Raw genomic sequence first — 26,854 nt, 5'->3', positions numbered from 1 at the left:
CAGAGAGAGAGGGAGACACAGAATATGAAGCAGGCTCCAGGCTCTGAGCTGTCAGCACAGACCCCGACGTGGGGCTCAAACCCATGTACCGTGCGATCATGACCTGAGCCGAAGTCGGACACTTAACTGACTGAGCCACCCAGGCTCCCCAGTCATACGCTTTTTAATGTCATCATTTTTGGCATTTGCTCAGTTGTCAGAATAAAAGGGTTATAGTTCTCTTTGAATGGGGAACTCATATACCAAAAAGAGGAAGTCTGCCAACCACACGTTGGAGTAGGGACACCATGTACGCTATCTGCCGATAAAACATAGGATGTTTTCAAAAGCTGCCCTTTGACCATCATCTTTCAACTGTCCAGACCTAAAGAGGCTACATGGAAGCTTTTCTGTCTCTTGGTATCACCGTGTGAAGGGTTTACATTTAATACATATCCTACATAGACCCCCCTCCTGTCACACAGCAAACCTAAAGTCAGAAATGAGTCATGACTTCCATTCCTTACTGCGTTCCACAACTGACAGAAATTATTTCCATGTTTCTATTTACTTACATGCTTACATCCCAATATACCTTTATCCGTCTATCCATCCATCCTCTCTTCAAGGATTATGTCCCTGAAAAACATATTAGAGTTCCGTGAATAATATTCAGATGCAAATTAGAGACTTGAATTGTGTTATGCTCTGTAAGCAGCTCAAGTATTTTTTGGCCTAATTGATTTTGTGCATATAATAACAGTGACTAAAGAACTTTGAATATCTCCTTCCATTGCTGAGTCTCATTGCTTTTCTTTGAAAGCTGCACATTGTAATGCTTTTCTTGGCACTTAACACATTGTCCTTATTAGAAAAGCTTTGCCAAGGTAATTGACAGATATTTGTTCCACAATATCGTGGAGCAAATGATGTAATACTTCCCCAATCATTTGAAAACTGGATCTGTGATCCTATCTCGGGATGTCTAGAAGTGGAATTTCAGAACTATTTCAAGGTTCCCTCCCTTACCCAGGGTCTTAAAGATTTTGTGGGAGCTTTCCTGGGAGAAAATGTGTGACGGGCCGGTCTTTAGTTCAAAGTTGTGACTGTGATACTATGGACCATTGTGCTGTTGTCCGTATCCATCTGGCCTTTCCCCCTCCCACAGAAACCCCACAAAATCAAGCAAATTAGCCCCATAGGGGAAGGCCACATAGAATTATCTCAGCCGGTAGATGCAGGAATATATATTTTAATGTAGAATTCATGATATTCACAGAGCCTGGTTTTACCACCACTGTATATGATGATCATAACTTTGGGAAAGATGCTGGTGAGCTGGAAAGATACATGGGGAAATGAGCCCGTTCACGTGTACCCTCGTGTTACACCTCACATGCGTGTTTTCATGGGTGAAGGTTAGAACAGCCGTCCTCAGCCCACACCTATAGCGTGACTCCTAGAAAATTTAGCATGCTATAGCAACTTTGACAGGCATATCTGTTGTCTTCTGGAAGTAAATCTGGGAACTGGCTTACCAGCCACCGTGTGTTCACTTTGTATTATGTGCAGTGGACAACATTCAAAGTGTTGCCGCGTGACTCGTTCTCAGACAAGGTGTGGGCTTTCTGAAAGTGGGTTAGATGAAATGTTTATATATGAATTCTCATCCCCCGAGTAGTGTAGGTTCAATCAGGGGATTGGAGTAAATGGATTCCTTATGTATCTCTCTTGGTATAATCTCCCAGAGGATCCCACGGTAGTTTTGATGTCTTTAGTATTTCATAGTATCTGGCACTTTTTTTTTCCAGTAGAAAAGTGGCAAACGTTAGTAGAATCTGAGACATGCAAGATCTTGGCTTCGGGTGGTAGCATGGAGGTAGCTACTCTGTCTTAGCTCCCCCCCCCCCCCCCCCGATTGATAGGCGTGGGGCTTCCTGGATTCATAAGAGCGAGGACACTTGAGCTAAATGTACACAAAAAGACGCACGTACCTCACAGAGTGTGTACTGGCCAAATCTCCAGTGGTGCTTGTTGACTTGTGACTGTGTGTCCCCAGCCTCTATTCTCTTTTCTCCCTTAAATCCTCTTCCTCCCACTTCTGGGTGCTGTCCCAAGCAGGGATCCCAACAGTGCATCCTCTGGAGGGATACTGGTCCATGTGACCATGGTGTGCCTGAGGACCCTGAATACTGAAGTGACTCCAGGGTCTGTCTGCGCAGTCTTCTTCAACAGTGAGTGAGGAAGGAGATACGAGAGCACAGTAGTTACGCCACCAAGCTAAGTAATCAGGTATGGGAAGATTTAATTCCAAGATCCTGCATTTTGAGGCCAAGTGATCTTGGGCAAATGGCGAAACTTAATAAGTCTGTGTTGTCTTACCTTTAAAACAGCGAGTGCATGTATTTATTCATAGAATGGTAGGAAGGATTAAATTAGACAATGTAAAGGATTCAGTATAGTGCTTGGGAGCATAGTAAATGCTCATTAAAGAATATCAGTAGCTATTTAAGGGGCTGTTTGGGCTGCTGGAAATGTCACGTTGGTATTTAGTTGAATTAAGACCTTTCTGCATATTATAAGACTATGAATAGTTATAATTGTAATAATCTCTGTAGGGCTTTGGAAGCTCATGATAAATGAGTTTTGTCAGTTGATTTTAATTTAAAAAATCTATGAATATAACAGCCACATAAATATTTGCTATTGAGAATATGCTAAACGTGACAAAGAAAGTGTTGTATTTATATCCTAAAATATATATTTATTGTCTATAAGACAGGTAATGAGTGTGATAGGAAGAGAAATACACCAATAAGATACAAAGAAGATGTGGAACTCATTTTTTTCAATATCAAGGCAAAAGATTAATATTATTAATCTCTTTAATTACCCTCTGCCCAAAATGGTTTATTACCCTGTATTCACATATCATACTCTTGAACTTTGTATAATATTCCAAAATATAAAATAAATGACCTCTCACCTTCTCTTATGCTGTTCACGTGCAGTGGGAAATTTAGCATCTCTGTTAACATAAAGTTTGTGCACATATGGCTGTTGGAAGGTCCTGAAAGATATCTTCATTTTTCCTTGTTATTCTAAGAAAATGATGACCCCCAACTCTCCTAGCAGAGTTTGGCATCCTGTGGGTTTATTCTTCAGCCAGATATTTTAGACTCTAGATATTTTAGATGCAGATATTATAGGAGAAGTTAATTAGGACCCTAATAAGTCTTATAGATATAAACTGACCTCAATTAAAATTCAAGCTGATAATTCACTTCAAATATAACATCCATCAGTTTTGCATCCTTACCTTGAACCACAGTTGATGGTTTACCAGATAATCATTTCCTTTCACTTGTTTTTTTTGTTTTGTTTTGAACAAGGGTTCAACTCCCCAGAAGCAAATGAAAGCTCTTTAGGTTCTGCCGTTATTTTTTTAAATGGTCATTGGTGTCAATTTTTAGTATTATTTGAATTACTGGCTTCTTGTCTCTGACTTTACATTCTCTCTGTGCGATGGTTCACCTCACCCCTGCCTACGATGTACACACAGTAAGGGGGTATTTGAGTCCTAGACAGCCTGGCAGTCCATGTGATTACAACAGGGAAGCAGGTTCATTTTAACTTCATTTAATGAGCGAACCTCTCCAGATGAGAGATTTAGCTGGCCTGCTCTACTGGGAAATGGCCATCCTTGCTAACAGCCTAACCACTCACAATTTCCTTTTACTCATTCATTATTTTCTTTTCAACTCAGTAGAAACACAGTGTCACAGGACATTCACATGTAGTTGGTATGTGAATTAAGGGTTTCTATTAGCATTCACTGACTAGACATGTTTAAATCAAAACTGATTGGGATAGGCGGAAATAATAAGGGTTGGCCGTGATCTAGGGAAATGGGAAACCTCACACGTTGCTAACGGGAATGTGAAATAGTCCAGCCACTTTGGAGAACAGTTTGGTAGTTTCTTAGAAAGGTAAGTAAATGGTTATTATACAACTCAGGAATTGTATTCGTAGGAATCTACCCAAGTAAAGGAAAGCAAAGTGTTTCCATGCCAAGACTTTTTTGCAAATGTTTATAGCGGCATTATTCTTAATATTCAAAAATTGGAAATAGTCCACATGTCCAACTGAGTGGATCAGCAAATGTGATCTATTTATACAATGGAAAACGATTCACCAAAAAAGGAACAAACAGATATAGACTGCCATATGAATGAACCTCAAAAACATGCCAACTTAAAGGAATCAGATGCAATCAGACCACATATTTAGATATGAGGATAAATCCAGAAATATTTTGGAGCTAGACCACTTGATTCGATGTAGGTGATACTAGCAAAGATTATGGAAAGCTTCTCACATTTGGTTGAAGGAAGAAGGTAGATGTTGAGCCCATTCAGCAACATGGGGGAGGTGGAAGGCTAGAGGTACACCTAGAGACTCTTTGGGGAGATGTCAAACACAATGCAGCTGAGAAGTCACCTTCAAAGTTGGATTTCAGAGTCTCAAGCTTTGAGAAGTGGTCAGGGCTAGAAATGTAAAAATATTTAAAGCTATGATCTGATTCATTCATATAGAAAGTCTATAGATGGAGAGGAAAGATGAAACCAGAGCCTTGGGACAAACAGAGGTCATATGCTGAGAATAAGCCCACAAAGGAGAGTAAGAAGGAGTGGATAGTGAAGAAACCAGAGAAAGCATCTAAAGGGTATAGAACAGAAGGAATATAACTATAGAAGGAGCCTAGTACTGCTACATTTATTTTAACTGATTAATGTGTATTTAATTAGTTCTTACTGGTAAATATATTCTGCTAATTAAGCTTTGCATTTTGACTTCTTTTAATTTAACAGAAGCATTTTTTTTTCTCTGCATCTATAATGATGCCGTAAAGTTTCATCTTCAAGAAATTAATTAAATAGTGAGACATGCTGGAGAGGAGTCCATTTTCAGACAAATAGCCCCTGTTTTAGAAATAAATTATCATAGCCAGCAATTATTAATACAAGCATGTAAAAACTCCAAGTGGCTATATTAAAAAAATTCTCACCAGTCTAAAGCTTTTCAACAAATTATCTGTTCCTTATTTACATAATGTATTCAAGAAAATGTGTGGGTCTGACAATGCAGCGGTTCCTGTAGAGAGGGCAGAGAGGAGGTGAGAGTCATAAATGGATTGTGAAGTCTTTTATTGAAACAAATTCCAGTCTGAATGTTCATTAAGTTTTTTAGCATAAACTTTGTCTGAAAGTGAAAACGACTGGAATCTTTATCTTTCCAATGCATGTGTTCATTTAGCTACTGTCTAAACAGGCAATCAAACTGTTGTCGTGGGCCAAAAAGCCAGTAAACAGGTGTTCTCAGAAAGGAGAGGTGTGGTCTTTCTCTTTGTTCTAGTCCCTGTCCTCTGTGCCTGGTGTACAATGTCTGGGTCTGTCTCCTGTGCCCTTGAAATCAAGGAAGGTCACCATGGACCAAGATGGAGCTGCCTGACGTCCTGTCCATCCCTTACCCCTCTGTTTGGTCCCTGAAGAGCAAGTTACCCTGTTTCCCATGGAATCAACAAAGATTACATTATGAAGATGTTCCATTCTTCTCAATGTTAACCATTTCAGCTGCCAGCAATAACTGACCAAGGAATAACCATTAACTCACTCTGATGAAGCAAGAATGACACACATCTACAAAGTCTGCTTACTGTTCTCAGTTGCCACTGAGCCATAAAAAGCACTTATGAAAATGTATGTGTTGAAGTCAGAAAATAAAGAAAAACAAGAGACCAGAGGAAGCAAATTATATGCCAGAATGTGATCTCTTCCTGCATCATAAGTATTTTCCCAGAGACCCGCTCCACAAAAGCTTATTACTCTACGAAATACAAACTTGTTTGGCATATTCCATTTTCTACAACGCATTTGAAATTGGCCTTATAGCTCTTTGGGGAAATGTCTGATTCTTGGTCTGGGGCAGGAAATACAAGACGAGCCTGGGGAAGCTAGCAGTGCCAGAAAGCAAGGAATTGCTAAAGCAAAAAACAAAAAATCAAAACCTCAGGTATGCCAAAGGACACAGGGGTCAGCCTGGAAAAGCCCCCGGTCGCTAAAGCTGGAAAATTGGGAGCAACAAAATGAATTATGACAGAATCTCGCTACAACTCAAAAAATAAATATCTGAGTATTTCCCTCCCGCTGCATGTGGGCTGGATTTCCTCACTAGCTTTCACAGAATAAAATATGGAAAGAGAAGGGGAGAAAATTCACAGTGAGGAAGTCTGGCATTGATGAAGATTAGCATCATCATTGAAAAGTCATGTTGATGTCAGTAGTGTCCTCCTGTGATTAGGGTCAGTTACCTCTGCAAGTATGGTAACTCATTTCTGTGCCTTTCTGGATATACTACAGTGTTGTCTTTTTTTTTTAATTATAGATGCTTCATTACCATGAGGTCTATTGAATCATATGGCTAAAGAGGCAGGGCTATGTGTGCCTCAGGCTGCATCACTGCAGCAAATATTTTTGTCCACAGGACCACACTCAAAACTAAAAGTCTTGTGCATAACCCAATAAGTGGGTCAGAGCATTATCCTCAAGCATAGAGTATATAGAACATGAAGAAGTCTCTTGTGTGCAGTCCTTTCTTTGTTGTAAAAGATGCAATGTGCAATAATTGTCCTTTATCTTTCGGGGGATGTGCCGGCAATTCCTGAATCTTTGTATACTTTCTCTCCTGCCATCAGGGTATCTAGAGTATTCACTGCTGCTTAATAGATTAATATGGTGTCATAAATATAATGGACCGAAGTATTTTCTGCAGAATATTCAATGTGGCAAGAGATCTTAAGACTGCATTGTGATGGAAAGCAGAAGAATTTAGTCCCTAAGAGAATCAGCTTCCATGGGCTGAAGGCAATTCCCAGAGAGGGGGTAATATACAGGAGACACGAGTGGCCAAAATCTTGAGTGCTGGGGATGGTACACTGGGGAGCTGGGCGGGCACCAATTATACTTGTAATGAATACCATGAGCAAAAAGAAGCAAACCAAAAAACAAACAAAAAATGAATCACTCATGAATTAAAATAGAAAAGCTATTTTAGGCAAATGACTGACAACTAATTTCTTGTAATACCAAAAATAGAGAAGCCATTTACTTGTGATTCAAATGAGCCGTGCTAAATTTCGTGAGGTTTCATTTATATTTACACTGGTAGAACGTGGATTGCATATGACATCACTTTAAAGCAAGTAGCTAGAATAAAAATCAGAGACAGCATATAAATCAAAAAAGCACAAAAAAACAGCTCAGTGTTCTGATTGCAAATATATTTTTTTTTTATTTTTCAAATCCTGCAAGGGTAAGCTTATATTGTCACATTTTAAAGTGGCTAATACCCAGCTCAAAAACTTTTCTCAAGTTTTTATCAAATATGACTCCAAGAGAATTGTCTTTATAACTTACACAGGTGTCTTGATGAAGGCATTACTACAAGGATCACTGACATCCAAGTAATTGAGCAGAAAGGCTCAGTTCTCTCGACATTGTAAGCATCCAGAACATTGATGAAGAGAATAAAATAAGGTGACAGTTGAGATGTGCAAGTTTTGGTCATGGGATGAGAATTTGGGTCTGAATCATTTTAGGACTAAAGACAATTTTTACATTGGTTTGCTGGCCATTTTAGTGAGTCTCACTGGACAGTATGTAGGAGCTCCTTCCGAGCAGCTGAGACTTTGTGATTGCAAAGGACATGGCAGAGCGTTAGGTATCAGCTGGACCACGGTAGGCTCTTGGGCCTATAACGTGTTATCAGTAGAAATTATGCAGACCGAAGCATAGTCCTGAAGAGGCCTTGTGTATTCTGCCCATCCTTTTGTGTGTTGGCCTTTGCCACGAGAGGAGCAAGCCCTAGTTCTCGTCACCCAAGCAGGGGGCAAGACATGTGGAGTAGAGTCACCCCGCCTGTTACAGCAGGAAGCAGAGCTGCTCAACCCAGTTCAATCAAACCCAGCTGACTTGAAGATCCACGAAAACAAATGCTTATTTCTGTCCGCCTCTGGGAGCGGACGGACATTTTTCATGACCAAGCCAGCTGATTTTTGCACATGCCCGTGCTCCATCCTGGCCTCTTGCTATGGACGAGTGTCTTCTGTCCCTTTCTGTGGCTTTCAAGGCTGCACTGCTTAGATTGTGCCACCATGGGAAGTGTGGCCATCTCAGGCCGTAGGACCTCCACCGTCTTTCCTGACGGCACAAGACTTGGGCCTGAATCTGGTGTCACCTACACCTGTAAGCTTCCACAGGCATCAGTCACAGAGGGAGGGAATGAACTATTTATCCAATTAACAGGATGCTGGAGATGAGTTTTCCTGCCTGTGACTCACGGGCGACTGGAAAATGGATGACGTTTAGTGAGTACCTACTGCACGCATCTCATTGAAACCTCAGGATGTCTCCGTGGGTATTGTCATTCTTAGAGGAGACTGAAAACTCAGAGTTTATGTTACTTGCTCAAGGTCACCCATCTGGGACCTGGCTGTAAACCCAGGATTGTCTGGTGCCAGGATTCTCTAGTGCTCCAGTGTGTCTAATCCCCACCGTGATATTGTAATTATTCTGATTTACTAAAATCTCTAATATTTACGTAAGCCTCATAACAGTGAGATAGATGGGACAGGAAACACTAATCTCCATCTTTTTCTGTAAAATGATGTAATTTATCCCAATATCTGGTTCCTATCCAGTAGCTACCGTTAAGGGTAAGCTACCTCTCTTCACTGTTACCACAAATATTGCTAATACAATTGTACACGAACTATATGAAAAGAAAGTGGTGTTCCCAAACCGTTTACTTTGGCCCGCACTGTGGAAGACGTAGATCCTTAATAACGTGACAAATGTATTCTCTGATGGTGTAACCTCAGAATTTCTCTTTGGAAGAAGCCATTTTTTTGTTCATAAAATATTTGACATGCCCTCTGGGATGGAAGAAGAGAAGCCAGGGGAGTGGATGTCCACAGAACTCTTAAAAGTGCAACTGGGACTAAATTGTTCTCCATAGAAACACAACGGAAGCTGGTGGCTGACACTGGTGTGGCCCTGAGCATGTCTAGGAAAACGGCCATCCACTCTGTGGGTTAACTCCCCTAATCCTCAGCTACCCTATGCATTAGTTATACTTGTACTAACCCACTTTTCCAAATTGGACAACTAGCCACACAGCAGTTAAATAACTTGGCGAGTCGTACGCGCTAGAGTCGGGGGTGGAAATGGAGTCTCTATAGGGAAAAAATATCAAAGGCCTGAGTCAGCACCAAGAAACACCTGAGGGTTGACTGGATTAAAGTGGAAAATGAAGTAGAAACCAATGACGTATTTAAAATTGGGTTTTTTGGTCTCTCTGGGACATGATGTAGACTCAAAACCTTGGTAAAATCTACCATATGCACAGTTACTTCTTTTAAAGAGTGTTAGGTTTATTGGTGATGACAGTAGCTGTGAAGACGCTGAATTTCCTTATAGCTTACATAGCGTATGCAAATAGCTAGTCCCAGAATGCCATAAAACACCTGTAAAATAATCTGAAATTAATGTGCGGCAAGATTTGAAGGAATTATACAGCGGGGTGACACAGGGCTTCCCCCAGAGGGAGAGCCTTGCTCTTACATGCCACCGCCATGTTCATGGTGTTTTATAACCACGGGGCCATCAATTAATGGTCGTGGATGAAAGGGAGAAGACCGCCACGTGCCGCCTACTTTATTCTTTTCTTCTTTCAAAAAAATGTTAACGTTCATTTTTGAGAGACAGAGAGAAGGGGGATGCACAGAATCCAAAACAGGCTCCAGGCTCTGAGCTGTCAACACAGAGCCTGATGCGGGACTTGAACCCAGGAACCATGAGATCATGACCTGAGGTGAAGTTGGATGCTTAACTGACTGAGTCACCCAGGTGCCCGTACTTTATTCTTTTCTGTTTAACAAATCACCCAAGTAGGAGAAGTGTCCACCAAGCTTCATATACTCATTTTTTAATTCTAAGGATAATGTAGGTAAACTATGCCCAAAGTAACATTTCTAATTTTCGAATTCTTAAAATTTCAGTACCCCAAATTCTGCTGGTATTGACACCAATTAACGACAAGTTGTGTTCTGTCATTAGGTCAGCAAATGAAACGAAATCAGGACAAACAATCCATGCGGTGACTTTTCCAATCTGACTTTCTGTGTTATAAGAATTAGGCAACAGCCAGTGGTCCATTACCATGGGGTCCCATATAGGAAATGAGCACCGAATGCAAAAACCTTTATGTAATTCTGTAAATATAGAACTGCTTTCACGTTTATTCATTCCATCTAGAGTCAGAAGAGTTATATTTGAATTCAAGTTTTCTCTTTTATCAGCTATGTTATAAGAATCCACTTAAAAATAAGACTGGACAGTACCAAATACTGGCAGATATTCAACAACCGAAACTCTCATATATTGTTGGTTGGAAGCAAAATGAGACAGCCCCTTTGTAAAAGAATTTGGCATGTGACCCAGCAGTGCTATGCTTAGACATTTGCCCAAGAAGAAACAGCCACCTGTGTCCCCTGTAAAACACGTGAATGCTTCTTGCAGCTTTATTTGTAATTGTCAAAAAGCTGAGACTTACCCAGAAGTCATTCAGGGGATGAATGGAAAAATCATAGTACATCTACACCATAGAATACTACTCAGCAATATATAGGAATGAACTCTTTTTTTTTTTTAATTTTTAAAAAAAAATTTTTTTTAACGTTTGTTTATTTTTGAGACAGAGACAGAGCATGAATGGGGGAGGGTCAGAGAGAGAGAGGGAGACACAGAATCCGAAGCAGCTCCAGGCTCTGAGCCGTCAGCCCAGAGCCCGACGCGGGGCTCGAACTCACAGACCGCGAGATCGTGACCTGAGTTGAAGTCGGACGCTTAACCGACTGAGCCACCCAGGCGCCCCAGGAATGAACTCTTGACACACACAATAACTGCCGTAGGTGCATCTCAGAGGCATTACGCCCAATGAAAGAAGCCAGACTTAACAGGTTACATACTGTGTGCTTACACTTATATGGCCTTCAGGAAAAGGGAGACTTAAAGGGACAGAAAGCAGATTGGTGTCAGCCAGGGGTTGGGGAGTGGGGAACTGATCATGAATAACCCTTTAAGGCTGATGGCATATATAGTATTTCTTGATTGTGGTGGTGTTACATGATTCTATGAATTTGTCAGAATTCATAGAACTTTATGCTTTCAGTGTGTGAATTTTAGTTTATGTAAATAGACCACATACCACAATAAATGAGACCAAAAAATGTAATGCTTATGTATTTACTACCCATTTTTTTTCTTTTCATATTTAAAAATATAAGGACTTTAGGCTTCAGTTTCTCCTGCACACTGCCTAGTGGTAACCCCACAGGATTGTCACGAGGACCAAGCCGTCTAATGGCACAGTGCTTCCTAATCAGTAAATCATCTGCAGTTTCTGTTACTCGGGGAGACATGAGGTCACAGGTTGTTACTCCTTTCTCAGAGGAAGTCAGTCGGTTGCCCTTGGCACTTGCTGGTAAAGTGCAGGCTCAGGACTGAATTCCAAGTTCCGTTTCTGTGAGTCGAGAGAGACATCTTCCCGTATCTTTCCCTTTATCTCCATCTTATGCAGTAAAAAATAATAATAAATTCAAAAATAACCTAGAGACCTTTCATCATAATTCTTTTGCCAAAGGAAACTATCTCCATACAATTGAACATATACACATAACGTTTTAAAGTCAACGGTGATTCACACCCGCCTACCGGTAGAGCGTTTGCTTGGGTACCTGTTGTACCTTGTTCTCAGGAAGCCTCCCCTGTGATGGGAACAGCCTCCCTCCTGCGCTTTAGGGAAGGGCTTTTCGTCTTCACCTAATGGCTTTCTTAGAGACTGGCCAGAGAAGGGAGCAGGTGATACAGCCCCAGGGTTTTTCTAATTAGAACTGAGGTGAGGAGTCTGTCTCTAAAGAGTGGGAGGTGTGTTCTGAGAGCTGCTGGAGAGCGAGCCTCCCATCTCCTGGGACAAGCCAGGAAGAGAGCAGGAGGCAGCCTGCAGAGAGAGGACATGGGGGTCCCAGAGTCCTGAGCATTGAGTCCTGCCCTTGCTTGCTCTCCCGCCCTTGACAGAGATGAAGCTCCCAGTGGGTGTGAGTCCCACGTCTTCTCTTCAGTGCCGTTGTATTTCATCATGAACTAGTTTCGAAATGAGTTTTTGTTTTGTTCTGTAACCAAATGAGCCCTGACTAAATAGCCCATAGACCCGTGTTAATGAATGCTGATATAAGCCATAGAGTCATGCACTTTTGTGTTGAAAGTTAAGGTAATTCATGAAATTCCCTAATTTTAATGAAGAAACTGAAACCTGTAGAGTTAAGTAATGAACCCATTATCACATAATGTAAATAGCATAACCAGGAATTAAATTTACGGGTTCCATTTTGCTGTGCTTCCTCCAGTGCGTGCAAGTAAGAAGCAACACGTGCGTCTTTCTGAACCTCTTGTGATTCAGCAGCAGGCGATGACACCAGTCTGTGCCCAATCTCATATCCCTTGTTGGCAATAAAGCGGTTTCTTTTTTAATTAAGAGAATTGGAAAACAAAGTGCTACGTAACCTGGCTCCTTGTTACCTCTGGGATTTCTTTTTTTTTCTTTAAGGTTTTATTTATTTTTGAGACAGAGAGAGACAGAGCATGAACGGGGGAGGGGCAGAGAGAGAGGGAGACACAGAATCGGAAACAGGCTCCAGGCTCTGAGCCGTCAGCCCAGAGCCCGACGCGGGGCTCGAACTCACGGACCGCGAGATCGTGACCCGAGCTGAAGTCAGACGCTCAACCGACTGAGCCACCCAGGCGCCCCTGGGATTTCTATTTTACCAGCCTCCTCAGACTCCCATAATTCCAGCCACCCTATCACCTCCCCATTTGAGTACAGCTTGTTTTTCTCCACCTATTTGCTTGAGGCCTGTATGTGCCTTTATACTTGACGTGGGCCTCTGGTAGACACATGTAGTTGGGGCCTGTTTTTTGATCCACTCAGAAAATACTGGTGTCTTTAGACCATCGACATTCGACTGGTTACTGATAAAGATATAGATGGATGAATATCTACCATATTCATTACTGTTTTCTACTTGTTGCCCTTGTTCTTTGTTCCCGTTTTTGTCTTCAAGTCTTTGAAAGATTCTTTCCTCACCCCTGTGCAGTCTACTATTAAGCCCAAATGAAAGGACATTCTTCATCTCTGTGGCAGTATTTTTTATATCCAGGATTTCTTCGTGGTTCATTCTTAGAATTTCCATCTCTCTACTTACGTTGCCCATCTGTTCTTACATGTTGTCATGTGTTAGAGCTCTTAACATGTCCATCGTAGTTGTTTTAAATTCCTTGTCTGATGATTCTCATATCATGACTGCATCCATTTCTGACGCCTTGTCTGTCTCTTCACATTGTGTTTTTTTTGCCTTTTAGTGTGTCTTATATTTTTTCTCGATCGCCTGTCATGCTGTACAGGGTAAAAGGAACTGCTGTAAATAGGCCTTCAGTAACATGCTTGTGAGGTGTGGGTGGAGGGGCGTGTTCTACATGCTGTGATGGGTCTCAGTCTCTGAGCGCACCTCTGCCTCCAGCCCGTGAACTTCACCAGTGTTCCTCTGTTATTTCTTCCCCCTTAGGTGGGACAGGATGGCTAGAGTGGACTGGAGTTGGCTATCTCCCTATCCCTGGTCAGTGACGCTTTGATGATATACTTCAGCAGGTTAGGCTCTAGTTAAGTAGTTTCTTCTGCAGGCAGGCCTTGTTAAGAACAGAGTGCTCTGGTGTATTTTATAATATTACCTTTTCCCCTCCTCCTGCCTCAAATAGGAGGCGATCTTTTTCCTGATATCCTGATTGAACTCCTGGAGATAAATCTCACAATACTGTGGGGGTGCCCTTATGACTGCCCCCCCCCCCCGGAGTTTTTAACGCTCACTTGTCCCCACTGAGCCCCCAGCAATTAAGGAATCATATTTCAGGTTCCCTGCTCTATCACTTGTCCACACGTCGGTGTATGATTATGTCTGTGCTCGGGAAGGCAGCTGCAACTACCTCTTACTTGGCTGTCTGTTTCTTCAGCTTTGGAGACAGATGTGTGCCCTGTGTCCTCACCTTTCTTATGGATCCGAGGGATGCCAGAACGGTTGTGCTTTCAGTCTGTTTAGCTTTTACTTTTTGGGAAGGAGTGGTGACTTTCAAGGTCCTTATCCACAGAACCAGAAACTCCAAGCTCCCCCTTACTATTTTGCAGTCATGTGCCCTCCTGAAATCCTTTTTACTTTTTCCTTCTGTTTGGGATTGTCTGCCATCAACTGTCCTCTGTGCTAACCCCCCTTCTTCAGATGTCAATTTGTCAAAGTCTTCTCTGGTCACTTCATGGAGTATTAGAACTCCCGCCCCTCCAAGTTTTCCTGTCCTGTCTTCTATATTTTCCCCTTTAGGAGACCTCATTAACATCTCTCACTTCTCTTTTTACCTGTCTTCCCCACTGAAGTGCAAGCTTCATGAGGACAAAGACATCTGTCCATTTTGTTGATCGCTATTTCCACAGACCCTTGGAAAATGCCTAGAATATTTGGCACTCCGATTTTTATCAAAATGCATCAGATGAATGGATTAGTAAGGGATTTCATTTATTTGTCAAAAAATCAAAACATTGATATTTGTTTGCTGAATTCAGAATGCACCCATGAAATGTTTTTGAAAGTTTCATTTTTGTTCTAGTAAAAGGAGGACCCCAATTCCACCCAAATTCTATACAATGAATAAAATCTTTATGGGAAAGAGCACTGTTTGGAATCTAAGGACAGAGTAAAAAGCATTTCCTGGCCTTGAGTTGTCTGTTCCTGGAAACAGGGTCTCTGTCGAGCCATGGACAGCTCTTACTTCCTGCTCCATCCATCCAGAGCCTTGTGGTCTCTTTCCTCCATTTTCTCTGCATGTGTGACACTCTCTGTTTCTCTGTCCATGGGTTTGCTTTGGTTACCCCCCAAAAAGTTCATAGAATAAAGAAAGGGAACAGAGTTGGCTATCTTGGATCAGGTGTCCATCTTGCGTGATCATATATAACCAGGATAGGGGAGAAGAAGTTGGAGTAACAGGAAGAACAGAAATGCCTCCTCTAGGGACTGTGGGCAAGTGATAATCTCTACCAAAGGCTAAGGGCAGGTCTGACAATGGAAGTATCCAAAAGTAATTTGTCATTCTATAAAGTCACTGCTGTAATATAGATACAAGTCTGTGATTGTCAGCTGTGTGATGGATCTGGAATAGACCTCAGTAGATGACATAAATATTTTCCTTCATTTTAAAGAGGAGGAAATTCAAATACAGAGAACTTTTGATTGCCATTAATCCTGTCACCTTACTGAGCTTTGATATCTTGCAAATTTCCCCTAGATATCCTAGGATCTCCATTTCCTTATTAGTGAAATAAAATGAATTCCAAATTAAAAATATAAGATTGGCCTTGAAATCAAATTTCACCAGTAATCTTCCCTACCATTCTCCCACTGTTTCTGTCTTTGTTCGCCCATGTTTTTTTTTTTCAATTTTTCCTGCATAATTTAAATGAAAGAGTCCTACTTTCTTAACTGATGAAAAATCTTATGAAAAGAAGCAAAATAGTCCAGAGGAAGTTCTTGATTAAGAAAAGACAAGTGTATCAGCTCTGTACAAAGGAAACAAAAACTTGCGAAGAACGCTTACACATACAAACACATTATTCATATACAGGTAAATTCTCAAATATATTTACACCCCAAATGTTATTCTTTTGTGAAGAAAATAAGTCAGACATCGTATCTATAAAACTTCATTTTGATTTGTGCAACAGAGGAGCAAAAAAATAAATGTTTTGTGCCTTTGCTTGAGAAGTATCTATTTACTTTACATTTACATTTGTATGGTTTGCTATACATATTTTTCTTTTTTTTCTTTTTTGCATGTATTTATTCCTATATACACCTTGGGAAAATCACCAGGGACACTTGTTAAAAAATGAAAGGAAAGCTACTAAAATAATACGCACTGCATAGTACTTAACACAAATCAAATTTAAAGAATAATGTACTAAAAAAACAGTAAGACAAAAAAACTCTTGTAGTGAACACGGTATAATGTGGAGCAGGATTTGTTGAAAAAACCATGGAGGTTGGGGCACTTGAGCAGGCTCGGTAGGTTCAGCATCTGACTTCAGCTCAGGTCATGATCTCGTGGTTTGTGAGTTCAAGCCGCGCCTCAGGCTCTGTGCTGACTGCTCAGAGCCTGAAGCCTGACTTTGTTTCTGTGTGTGTGTCTCTCTCTCTGCCCCTCCCCTGCTCTCGCTCTCTCTCTTTCTCTCTCTCTCTCTCTCTCTCTCTCTCTCTCTCAAAAATAAATAAACATTAAAACAAACAAACCACAGCGGTTAAATGTGCGAGCCACAGCTACTTTTACAGGTTAGTAGAACTTTGTACAAACGCGAGGATGTGTCTTTGCCGATGGGGGTGATGTTTTGTCAGCTACTGAACTCTGAAGTTGTAAACAAATGTTTGTTTCTGTTTCCCAGACAGTGTGTAACTAAAAAGTAACTAGATGTTGACATTTTTTAACGCTTATTTATTTATTTTGAGAGAGAAAGAGAGAGAGCACAAGCAGGGGAGAGGCAGAGAGTAAGGGAGAGAGAATCCCAGGCAGGCTCCACGGGGTTGGAACCCATGAACCACCAACCGTGAGATCATGATCTGAGCTGAAATCAAGAGTCAGAGTCTTAATCACCTGAGCCACCCAGGCTTCTCCTAGATGTTGACATTTTAAATATATGGGTTAAATTTAAGAAAAAAGAAGAAACTAATGTTAATTAAGTTGACATATTTTATCAGTTACGTCAAGGTTACATAAATGAAAACGGACTTTTCTTGAATGACATTGGGTATATTAACTAGCCTCCTTGAACCTCAAATTCGTTTCCTCCAAAACAGATACCAACTCAAAGAGTTAGTAGGAGAAACTCCTCTATTTCTGTCTGCAGAAAGCTTAACACAGAGCCTTCTCTGTAGAAGAATGGTCAATAATAGTTTCTTTTGTTTTACTAGAATCCTGTAGCATCAGGGAATTACCATGCAATCAAATGCCCTCTAGCAATCAATATTTTGGAACATTCTGTGGAAACTCCCACAACTAATTGGCTTTATTTTTATTTGGCAATGAGCATTTGTAAATTACAGAATTTTTTTTTTGGTTTCTTGAGGTTCCGTAGAGGATGTCACTGCCGGTGGGTGATCACCACCTGCATCTCGACCAAGACTGCATGTACACACAGTCAAGTGTATAACTGAGTCTCTGCCTAGTGACTGTGGAGTCGTGACCAATGGTCTGTCCACTTTCTCAGTCATTGCTATAATGATCTGGCCTTGATGAAATGGTGGTTCATATCACTTAAGAAATTTAACCATGCCAGATAATCATCCCGTATTTCTTTCCATTCTCATAAATGACAAAACACACTGATTGCACGTCTCTACAATTTGACCTTTTCCTCTCCTTTCCATTGTCCTGTGTTACTAAGGAATTTAATACGTGTGAGTAGCTTTGAAAAGAAAAATATTGTCAAAACAAGCTGCAACATAATTTTGTTCTTTTGATTTTCTCCTGGCCGTCTTTGACGTGGATAATGATTCACTTCAAACATTTCATCAACGCAGAGTGGCCAACCAAGGCCTAGCAGGGTGTCTGTGTTCATAACACAAGCCATCAACATCTCCATAGCGCTCTCTAAACAGGATTTGGTTCATTTCTTGTTCTTCCATTCAGTTTGCTCCCATGCTGAATCGCTTTTAACTAGATGCATTTAATATGTCCCTATTGAAGTTTCAAGGCTAACTAACGATGAGTCATGTAGCATATTTCTAGACCACTTAGCTATCATCCTTAGGAAAAAAGAAAATCCCAACAGAACCCCAAAACAAACCAAACAAATAACCGTCTCCAAATATTTCCTGCTGATCTCATAAAATGTCTCATCTACCTTTGTTGATAAAACCAAACAGAACTCAGTCGGCATGTGTTTACTAAAAAATTAAAATAATAAACTTTTGTATTTATAGGTTATGTTACTCTTTAGCTAGATACACCATTCCCAGTACTGCTCCTACTTCATGATCTATGAAAAATATTTTCTATAAGCAAAATTGAAGACATCATTCAAAAAGTTGAGATTTGATGGCAGGAGCTCTAGATACATCTACGGTTTGAGGGCAGATAAATGCATGTAATATATACAGTGGGTAAGCTTTTTGTTATATCTTATGTAGCAATTTAATTGTCACCATCGAAAGACTTTTATAAAGCTAGAAAGTTTTGGGGGTGGCTCAGCTGGTTGAGCATCCGACTTGATTTCAGCTCCTGTCGTGATCTGATGGTCCATGGGTTCAGCCATGCATGGGACTCTGTGCTGATAGCATGAAGCCTGCTTGGGATTCTCTCTCTCTCTCTCTCTCTCTCTCTCTCTCTCCCCCCTCCCTCCCTCCCTCCTTCCCTCCCTCTCCCCATGTTCCTCCCCCACTTGTGCTCTCTCTCTCTCTCCCCCTCAAAATCAGTAAAGAAACTTAAAAAAAATGTAAAGCTAGAGAGTTTTACAAAGCACTGTAAGTCACATCCTCTATAAAATATGTAAGGAGCTTTTGAATGCATTTAATTAACATATATATTTATATTTGCAAAGGCGTATTTAACATCTCGAAGAATACATCACAACTGGAAAGAGAGACCTGTTGGTTCAGTGGCTGTGGGACTAGGAATCCTCCGCTACCTCTTGTTTCTGGCATGTTCTGTCCAGGCCACACAAATGTTTTACTGAAAATGGCTTCCATGTGCCACCCAAACTCGTACCAAGAAATGGAAGGGCTTTGTGTCAATAATACTCAGTCACACTGTGCTTAGCACAGATTCTTGCCCCAGATTTCCCAAGGAACTGGCGTCAAATCTGACGCACATTTGTGACTCATCGTTTGTCAGAATAATATTCGCCCCTTTCTACAAAACAGTTTTTTGTGTTTGTGGGTGTTGTTTAATATACAGAAATGGTTTTTTTTCATATATTAAACAACATCCACAAACAGACACCCATGGGAGACAGAAAAATCTTCTATCTGTAGAAGGACATTTCTGTAAATAGAGGAAGATTTAGAAAAACCTTAATTCTGAAACTCATAAGGAACTGAATGATGCAACATTGGTCATGAAAACCATTAGGTGAAAGTTTCAACAGGACATTTATGCAGTTTCAAAACTTCCTCACTGTAGATATTAATAAGAAAAGAACAAAATACCTTTTTAGAGGAGAAATCTGGCAGACAGCACCTTAACCAAGGGGTCAAAACTAGCATCACTGTTAATAGGCTAATGTAATAGGTGCCTACTGATAGGATCCACTAAGGAACACAAATATTGCTGAGGCGGTATTCTGCCCAAAAAGAAAAAAAAGCATTTAAATTGAAACATGAGGAAAGATTTGGTTAAATCCTGAAGGAGAGACTGTAGCATAACTAGCCTGTGGACCTGTTGGTTATTCTTTAGATTATTTCTAATTTCTTTCCATGAATCATTTCTCAATCACCTTTAAAACTTGTTGCCAGAGTCAAGAAAATGAAATCTTAGTGTATGTATGAAGTGAAAATATAATTTTAAGACCCATCAAAAATGTTGCACTGTAACAGTGAAACAAGAAACCATCCCTTCAAGGCAAAAAGAAAAATTTGAATGCAGTTTTCTCTTTTTATGCCAGAGACTTTATTTCTTGGATATGGAATTTTACATGTTTTTAAGTCCTTATATACCCCGGTCTTCTTATCTGTTCAAAGGTGCTCAACTCGTGTTTTGTATAGAATTTCTGTTGGCTACCAGATGCTGGAATGGGGGAAGGAACATTAAATGCTTTAGGAGTTAACACACTGGGAGAGCTGAAGTGAAGAAATTAAGTAGAATGCAACCTGATGAAGATACCCCCCAAATATTTTCTGGTCATTAATGTACTACACGGATGCTGATTTGATTTAAATCTCTACTCAGTCTGTGTACTCTCTAGGGAGTGGTCCCATGAGTCTGTCTTTAGCATGGAAGCAAAAGAGAACTCTCAATCGCCTTCACATAAGAAGATTTTCTAACTTTGTCCATGTTCAGTGGGAATGACGGAGAAGAATAATGAAATAAACCTGAGCACATCCGTACTGACCTTGAGCCCAATGATTGTCAGGCTAATGGCAGGCTAAAGCTTAGCTCCTAATATCCACATCTGCGCCTCCCCACATGTTATCTTGTTTTTAATTCTTACATTGATTAGGTATGATCACAGTGTGATTTCCCCTCCTGCAGACAACTCATTTGTATTGCAAATTGTTAATAACATCCTAAAGTCCAACAATACTATCATCACTGGGGGCCCCCACAGCCTTCGGATTCACTTCCGCGTTATTGAACTAACAAGCCTGGATACAGGGACAGCTGCAGCTCCTGGTGAAGCTCATGTAATCAGAAATGTCTCTCCCAGTGGGGACCTCAAAGTATTAAAGGATTGTAGCAAATTAGGTGACTCTGATGAGTAGAGGTGAAAGCCTTTGTTTCCTTTGTCCTTTTTGTGGGCACACACAAGCATGAGGGATGCTAGAATTTCTTTGAGCAGGTAGCTTCATGGGAATGTTCCAGATTTACATTTGTATTCATACTCCATATTTTGCCCTCCAAATACGACCCCGGGCACGTTTATTGAACAGTATACACAACGGATATACCTCTGGGCTTTGGAATCAAATACACTTAAGTTGGAATCTTGGCTTCTCTGGTTACTACAGAGTAGTTTTGGACACATTTCTTTTCTCCTTCTGCCTGTTTCTTCATTTCAGAGATATAAACAGCAGTAATCCTTTTGTGTATTTAATGAAAATATGGATTAGAGGGCTGTCTGTGTACAATAAATAGCAGCTACTGCCAGAGCTCATCATGGACGTGATTTCTGCAGCAAGAATATGTGCTTTCGTAGGTTTTATTTTAAGGGAAATAAATTTATTATATATTTAATAGGATTAAATATATACTAATATTTTCCAAATTGCATCTTACATGCTGGAATCTTGTGGGGGCCAAAGAATGTAGCTCCAGGAGTCATTTGAATGGTCAAATCAGTAAATAATCTCATTTGAAATATGGTCAATACGTTTACTTAAATGTCTCAGATTGTTGGTAATTTTGTTCTATCAGTCATTTTCTTTCACTTTTAGGGCTTTATTTTTGGACTTGAGTGCGGTAATTGAAGATTTCTGCTTCTGGCTATGATGGATTAGTTTGCAGCTGACCAAACTGAAAGCCAAGAACACAAGAAATGGTAAATACAATGAGAACACATTTTTGAAGTTACCAGAGAGTTATCAAGGCAGTTAGAACGCGTACAGCCAAGAACCTGGAGAGAAGGAAAACACATTGGAGGTAAGCCCAACACTCTACGTGACTTTTTTTTTTTTTTTTTTTTTTTTTGGTCAAGGCATTTGTAGATTGTTAAACAGCATGGAGCAGGATGTAGAAAAGCTGAGCAGAAAGTAGCAGGTAAGCAGTGTGAGTGATAGTCTTACAGGTGTGAAAGCCAAAGACTGGGGATCAGATCATTTACAGCAGCCCAGACTGGAGGGGCCAATCCCTGCAGTGAAGGGAAGAGAAGCAGAGGAGATCTAGCTCTGCTCCCATTTTCATCTCAAAGTTGTTTGTCACTGAAAAGGGGTCACAGTGCAAGAGGTGAAGTAGAGATTGGCCACTTCTAATGTGTAAGAAGATACTCGGAACTTTCTGCAGATTCACAGCATGAGAAATTGAAAAAGTAGAATCTAGATTCTAGATCTAGAATCTAGAAACTAGAATCTTAGATCCCCTAAGAAGGAAGGGATCCTGATAACCAACCTGTAAGAAAAGTAACCAGAACATAGACCAGACCTTGCAAACCCTAACTCCACCCTTGAACCTTTGTGTTCCTTGAACCTTGAACCTGCTTGTGTAAGGGGATACCTGGATTAGCTACGTGCAAGAGTTTAAAACCTAGGTCCCTGGAGGAATATAGCATCAGCTAGAGCCTGTAAATTTTTTCATGCAAAATGGACGGCATTTAATGAAAAAAATAAGAGGTAAGCAAGAACTAGGTCCAAGAAAATAAACCAAGCCAGTGATCATCCATATTTTGAAGTATGTAGACAAGAAGTGATTTTTATCAAGGGGAGAGATAAGTTAGAGGTTTCCGCAGAGAACTGGAGTCCATACAAAATACCTTCATGATTTCAGAGTAGACAAAGTTTTCTTAAGCTAGATGTTAAAAGCAATAATTGCAATGTCTCCTAAGTCCATCCATGTTGTTTCAAATGGCAGGATCTCCTTTTTTTTAAAGGCTGAATAATATTCCTGTATGTGTGTGTGTGTGTGTGTGTGTGTGTGTGTTTAGATTTCTTTATCCATTCATCTGTTGACAGACACTTTGATGGTTTTCAAATCTTGGCTATTGTAAATACCCAACAGATAAAAGCAGAGAGTAGAAGGGTTATTACCGGGGGTGGAGGGGTGGGGTAAATGGACAGAAGGGAAGATGTTGGTCAAAGGGTACAAACCGGTTGTTATGTAGGATGAGAAAGTATAGAGCTCTAATGTACAGCATGAAGACTATAGTTAAGATAACTGAATATTGGAGGCACCTGGGTGGCTCCGTCTGTTAAGTGTCCGACTTCAGCTCAGGTCATGATCTCACAGCTTGTGAGTTCACGTTCTGTGTCAGGCTCTGTGCTGACAGCTCAGAGCCTGGAGCCTGCTTGGATTCTGTGTCTCCCTCTCTCTCTTCCCCTCCCCTGCTTGTGCTCTGTTTCTTTAAAATGATTAAATGTTAAAAAAATTTTTTTTAATTAAAAAAAAAAGAAAACTGAATACTGGAGGTGCCTAAGGGCTCAGTTAAGTGTCAGACTTCGGCTCAGGTCATGATCTCGCGGTTCTCAGTTTCAGCCCCGCAGTGGGTTCTGCACTGGGTTGCGGAGTCTGCTTGGGATTCTCTCTGTCGCCCTCTCTGTCTCTGCCCCTTCCCCACTTGTGCTCTCTCGTGCGCGCGCGCTCTCTCTCAAAAATAAGTAAACCTCGAACAACAACAAAACAGAATACTGAATACTAGAAATTTTCTAAAAGATTGTTTTCAGGTGCTCTTATCACACACACACAAAAATGGTCACTGCGTGAGATGATAGGTTAATTAGCTTGAATGTAGTAATCATTTCACTGTATATGTCAAAACATCATGTTATATATCTTAAATATATACAGTGAAAAAATGAATACAGTATCATTTTGGGAATAAAAACAGTAACCATACAGGAAGAGTTTGACAAATAGAACTTTGTATGCATTAAGAACTTGGGTCATTACAAGGCACAGAGAAGAGATGAGAACGGCAGGCCGGAGAGTGGGGGAGGTTATTTTGCATTATATAACAAAGAACTCCTATACAGAATAGACCAACATCTTTAACAAATTACACTTCACAAATGAAAGCAACCAGTAAGGCATTAGCAATATAAGATACTCAACACCACTGATCGTTCAAAAATGCAAATTACGTGACTGCCAGAGTGGATACAGTTGAAAGGGTGGTGATATGTTGGAGAGGATGTGAAAGAATATGAACTCCCATCCTGCTGGTAGGTAGAATGGTTACTAGCACCTTGGACAGGTCTTCGATCCCGTATCCTAAATCCGAATGTGTGGATTTTCCATGACCCGGCAATTCAGCTACCAGGTCCGGTCAACAGAAAACCTTAGAATATGTACGTTAAAGATGTACGCTTATATCCGTGCCAGTGTTATTTACAATAGCTCAAACCCAAATACTCACCAACTGTAGAGTAGATAAATAATTTATGGCATATCTGTACCATGGAATAATGTATAAAAATAGAAATAAATTAACTTATGCTACAAGGAACAATTGTGGATAAATCCCACAAGGGTGATGTTGAGCAACAGAATTTAGACACACACGTGAATATGCTTTGTTACTAGGTTGATGTAGATCTCATAAACGGGCAAAACTAATCATTGGGATTAGAAGTATGGCTCATGGTTATCTTTGGCTGGAGGTGTGTGACCTGGAATAACAACCCAGGAATGTCTGCGGCACAACTAACGTTCTCTTTCTTAACAAAGATAATAGCTGCACGCGTATGTTCATTTTAAATGCATCACCTTGTGATATGTGCATTTTCTTAATATCTAACAAAGGGAAGTCAGTACCTGAGATTCCCTCCGACTTCCCTTGATAAAGTTATCATTGCCTTCTCAATCAAATGAAACCACCAGCTTTTGGAGCTTGTCTTTATATTTAAATAACATTTGCCATTTATCCGATATCTCTATCCAGGATTTATCACTTCCCCCCCTTCCCCAAAGTGAAAACTGCTTATAATCCTAACTTTCTGAACAGAGCACATTGGGCATTGCTGTTTCTCATATATGAGAATAATCTTTGTAATTATTAATATTATATGAAATAATTGGCACATGGCTTGGGCTTCTGGATGCAGTATGAGACGGATTAGGCCATTAGTTCTTCCAGTTGTTTGAATGATGCCCTCCTGCTTTCCCAGCCTTTCCTCGTCTGTCTCTCAAAGTCTGGAAGAGATACGTCCAGATGGAGGAGCGTGTGAGTGCAGGCACACCATACCCTCCCCACTAGCATAATTTTAACAACACACTGATATTAACATGTATTGCCGAAGTCAACCTAAACCAGAACTTAACATTTGTATTACACCAGCGTGGTTTTGCTTTTGCTTGGCCTTTATGGTTATCTGTTTATTTGTTAGGGTCACCATGCCCTTGGCGGTATACAACACTATTTCTACCCAAAAGGATATTAACATACTTTATGAAAATATTACTGTTCCCGTATTGGCTCCTTGTTAATACCTTCCAACAATCTCGTAATGCTTCGTCTCTCCTCTTGCTTTGCAGCTTTGCTGATTCTTATTGTAAGTTCCTCCCGTCCTCAGGGTCCACATTTTCTGTAGCATTTGGAAGAAAAATTATTTTACTGTGGGAAAATAATGCCTTAATTGTCAGCAAACAATACTTGTGAAAATGGAAGCTATTATCACCTCATTGGTCTGCAAATCGATATCCAACAGGCATTGTAGCCACAACACTGAGATCAAATGAGCTCTGGGGGCTGGTGTTCCCTCTGGGGAAAGGGAGTGAGCTTTAGGGACCCTGGCAACTGTGGGGTTTTGGAGTGGTGATGGGGGGGTTGGGGGCGGGGGAAGAGGGCGGATCCAGAGCCTATAGCCAAGAAAGAATTCTTGAGACATTTTTGGTGCAAAAGGTGCTTTTGTTTAAAGCATGGGGACAGGAGTGGGGGCGGTAGGAAGAGCTGCCCTGGGGTTGTGAGGAGTGACTGATTATATACTACAGAGTTGGGGCAGGTAGAGGCCAAAGAGAAGCCTCCAGAGGCACGTTCATACGCTAAAGAGGACTCCTATGACACTTGAGGCCTTGCTGTTGTCAGGCTAAGGTGTTTTCCCCCCAGGAAGGCATTAACATTAAGACAGTAGGGGATTCCTGGAGAAATGTTATACTCTATTTGCCTCCAGTATTTGTCAATGGGCTGCAGGTTGTAAGGAAATTCAATTTCATTTACCATTTCCTTCTTTCCTTTGTTCCCCATGTCACTATGGAGGGGAGGGTGATGTTAGGGTTCCAGGAAACTGAGTCTGTAGGTTTCTGGAGGTTAGGCTGTTGACAAGATTGCCTTTTTCTTATAATTTACTAAGACATATGTAAACTGCTGAAGACTCAGGTCCTTCAGGACTGGGATCTCTATCAGGTAAGCTTTTGTTTTCTTCTTCTCTTAGCTTTTGGGCAGCCTGGAATGCTTGAGGAACGTCACAGGTATCCCATCTGGTGGGGGGAGGCGGTGTTATTAGCTTTTGCTTTGCCCTCACCTTGTCTTATGCTCCCTCAGCAAGAAGAGCCAGTAGGATTTTCTCTTAATAAAATAGTCTGTGTATAAATGCTCTATCACATCTCATTTTAGCGTTTATAGTCATAGCTTATGATAATAGCGGCATTGTTGGTGACAGACCGACTTTTGCCGGAATAAACTGGACAAAAACAAACAAAGAAAACGCTTTGAAGACACCAGAGAGCTATAGTGAGGGCTGTAGGTATTTGGAGGACTAAGGCCTGAGGAAAAGAAAAAAGCCAAAGAACTAGGAGTCTGGCAGTTGGCCCCATTCTGCACTCAAGGCAATGAGAATTCTTTTTTTTTAAAAATGTTTATTTGTTTTGACCAAGTGAAAGAGAGAGACAATGCATGCGTGCATGGGGGAGGGGCAGAGAGAGAATCCCAAGCAGCTCTGGGCTGTCAATGCAAAAGTGCAGGGTTCCATCCCTGGAACTGCCAGATCCAGACCTGACCCGATACCAAAGGACTGCTGCTTAAAGGACTGAGCTACCCAGGTGCCCCCAGGCAATGAGGGCCTGAAAAGCAGTTGCTAAGAGACTGGGAAGAGTAAATATTCCAACAGTCCCAGGGGATGGGGAGAAGGAACAAAAGAGAGTTTATATTCAACCCAAGAGGAGGGACCCTTTTAAATCAATAGGGGTGGCACTTTAAACTTCAGGCTTTGGCTCAGGTCATGGTCTCATGGTTCATGATGAGTTCGAGCCCCAATCGGGCTCTCTGCTCTCAGGACTGGAGCCTACTTCAGATCCTCCGTCTCCCTCTC

The 26,854-nt window shown here is 40.9% G+C and overlaps 1 long non-coding RNA gene across 1 annotated transcript in view; it reads left to right on the top strand.

Annotated features, from left to right (window-relative positions):
• The window catches only part of LOC125916604 (uncharacterized), a 139,625-nt gene that overhangs the window by 96,208 nt on the left and 16,563 nt on the right, over nt 1–26,854 (top strand). Inside the window, exon 2 of the long non-coding RNA XR_007455978.1 lies at nt 21,335–21,539. This is a non-coding gene — a long non-coding RNA (uncharacterized LOC125916604). The remainder of the gene's footprint in view (nt 1–21,334; nt 21,540–26,854) is intronic.

This window comes from Panthera uncia, assembly GCF_023721935.1.
Source record: "Panthera uncia isolate 11264 chromosome E2 unlocalized genomic scaffold, Puncia_PCG_1.0 HiC_scaffold_20, whole genome shotgun sequence".
Taxonomy (NCBI): domain Eukaryota; kingdom Metazoa; phylum Chordata; class Mammalia; order Carnivora; family Felidae; genus Panthera; species Panthera uncia.
This window is presented reverse-complemented; position numbering and strand designations above follow the sequence as displayed.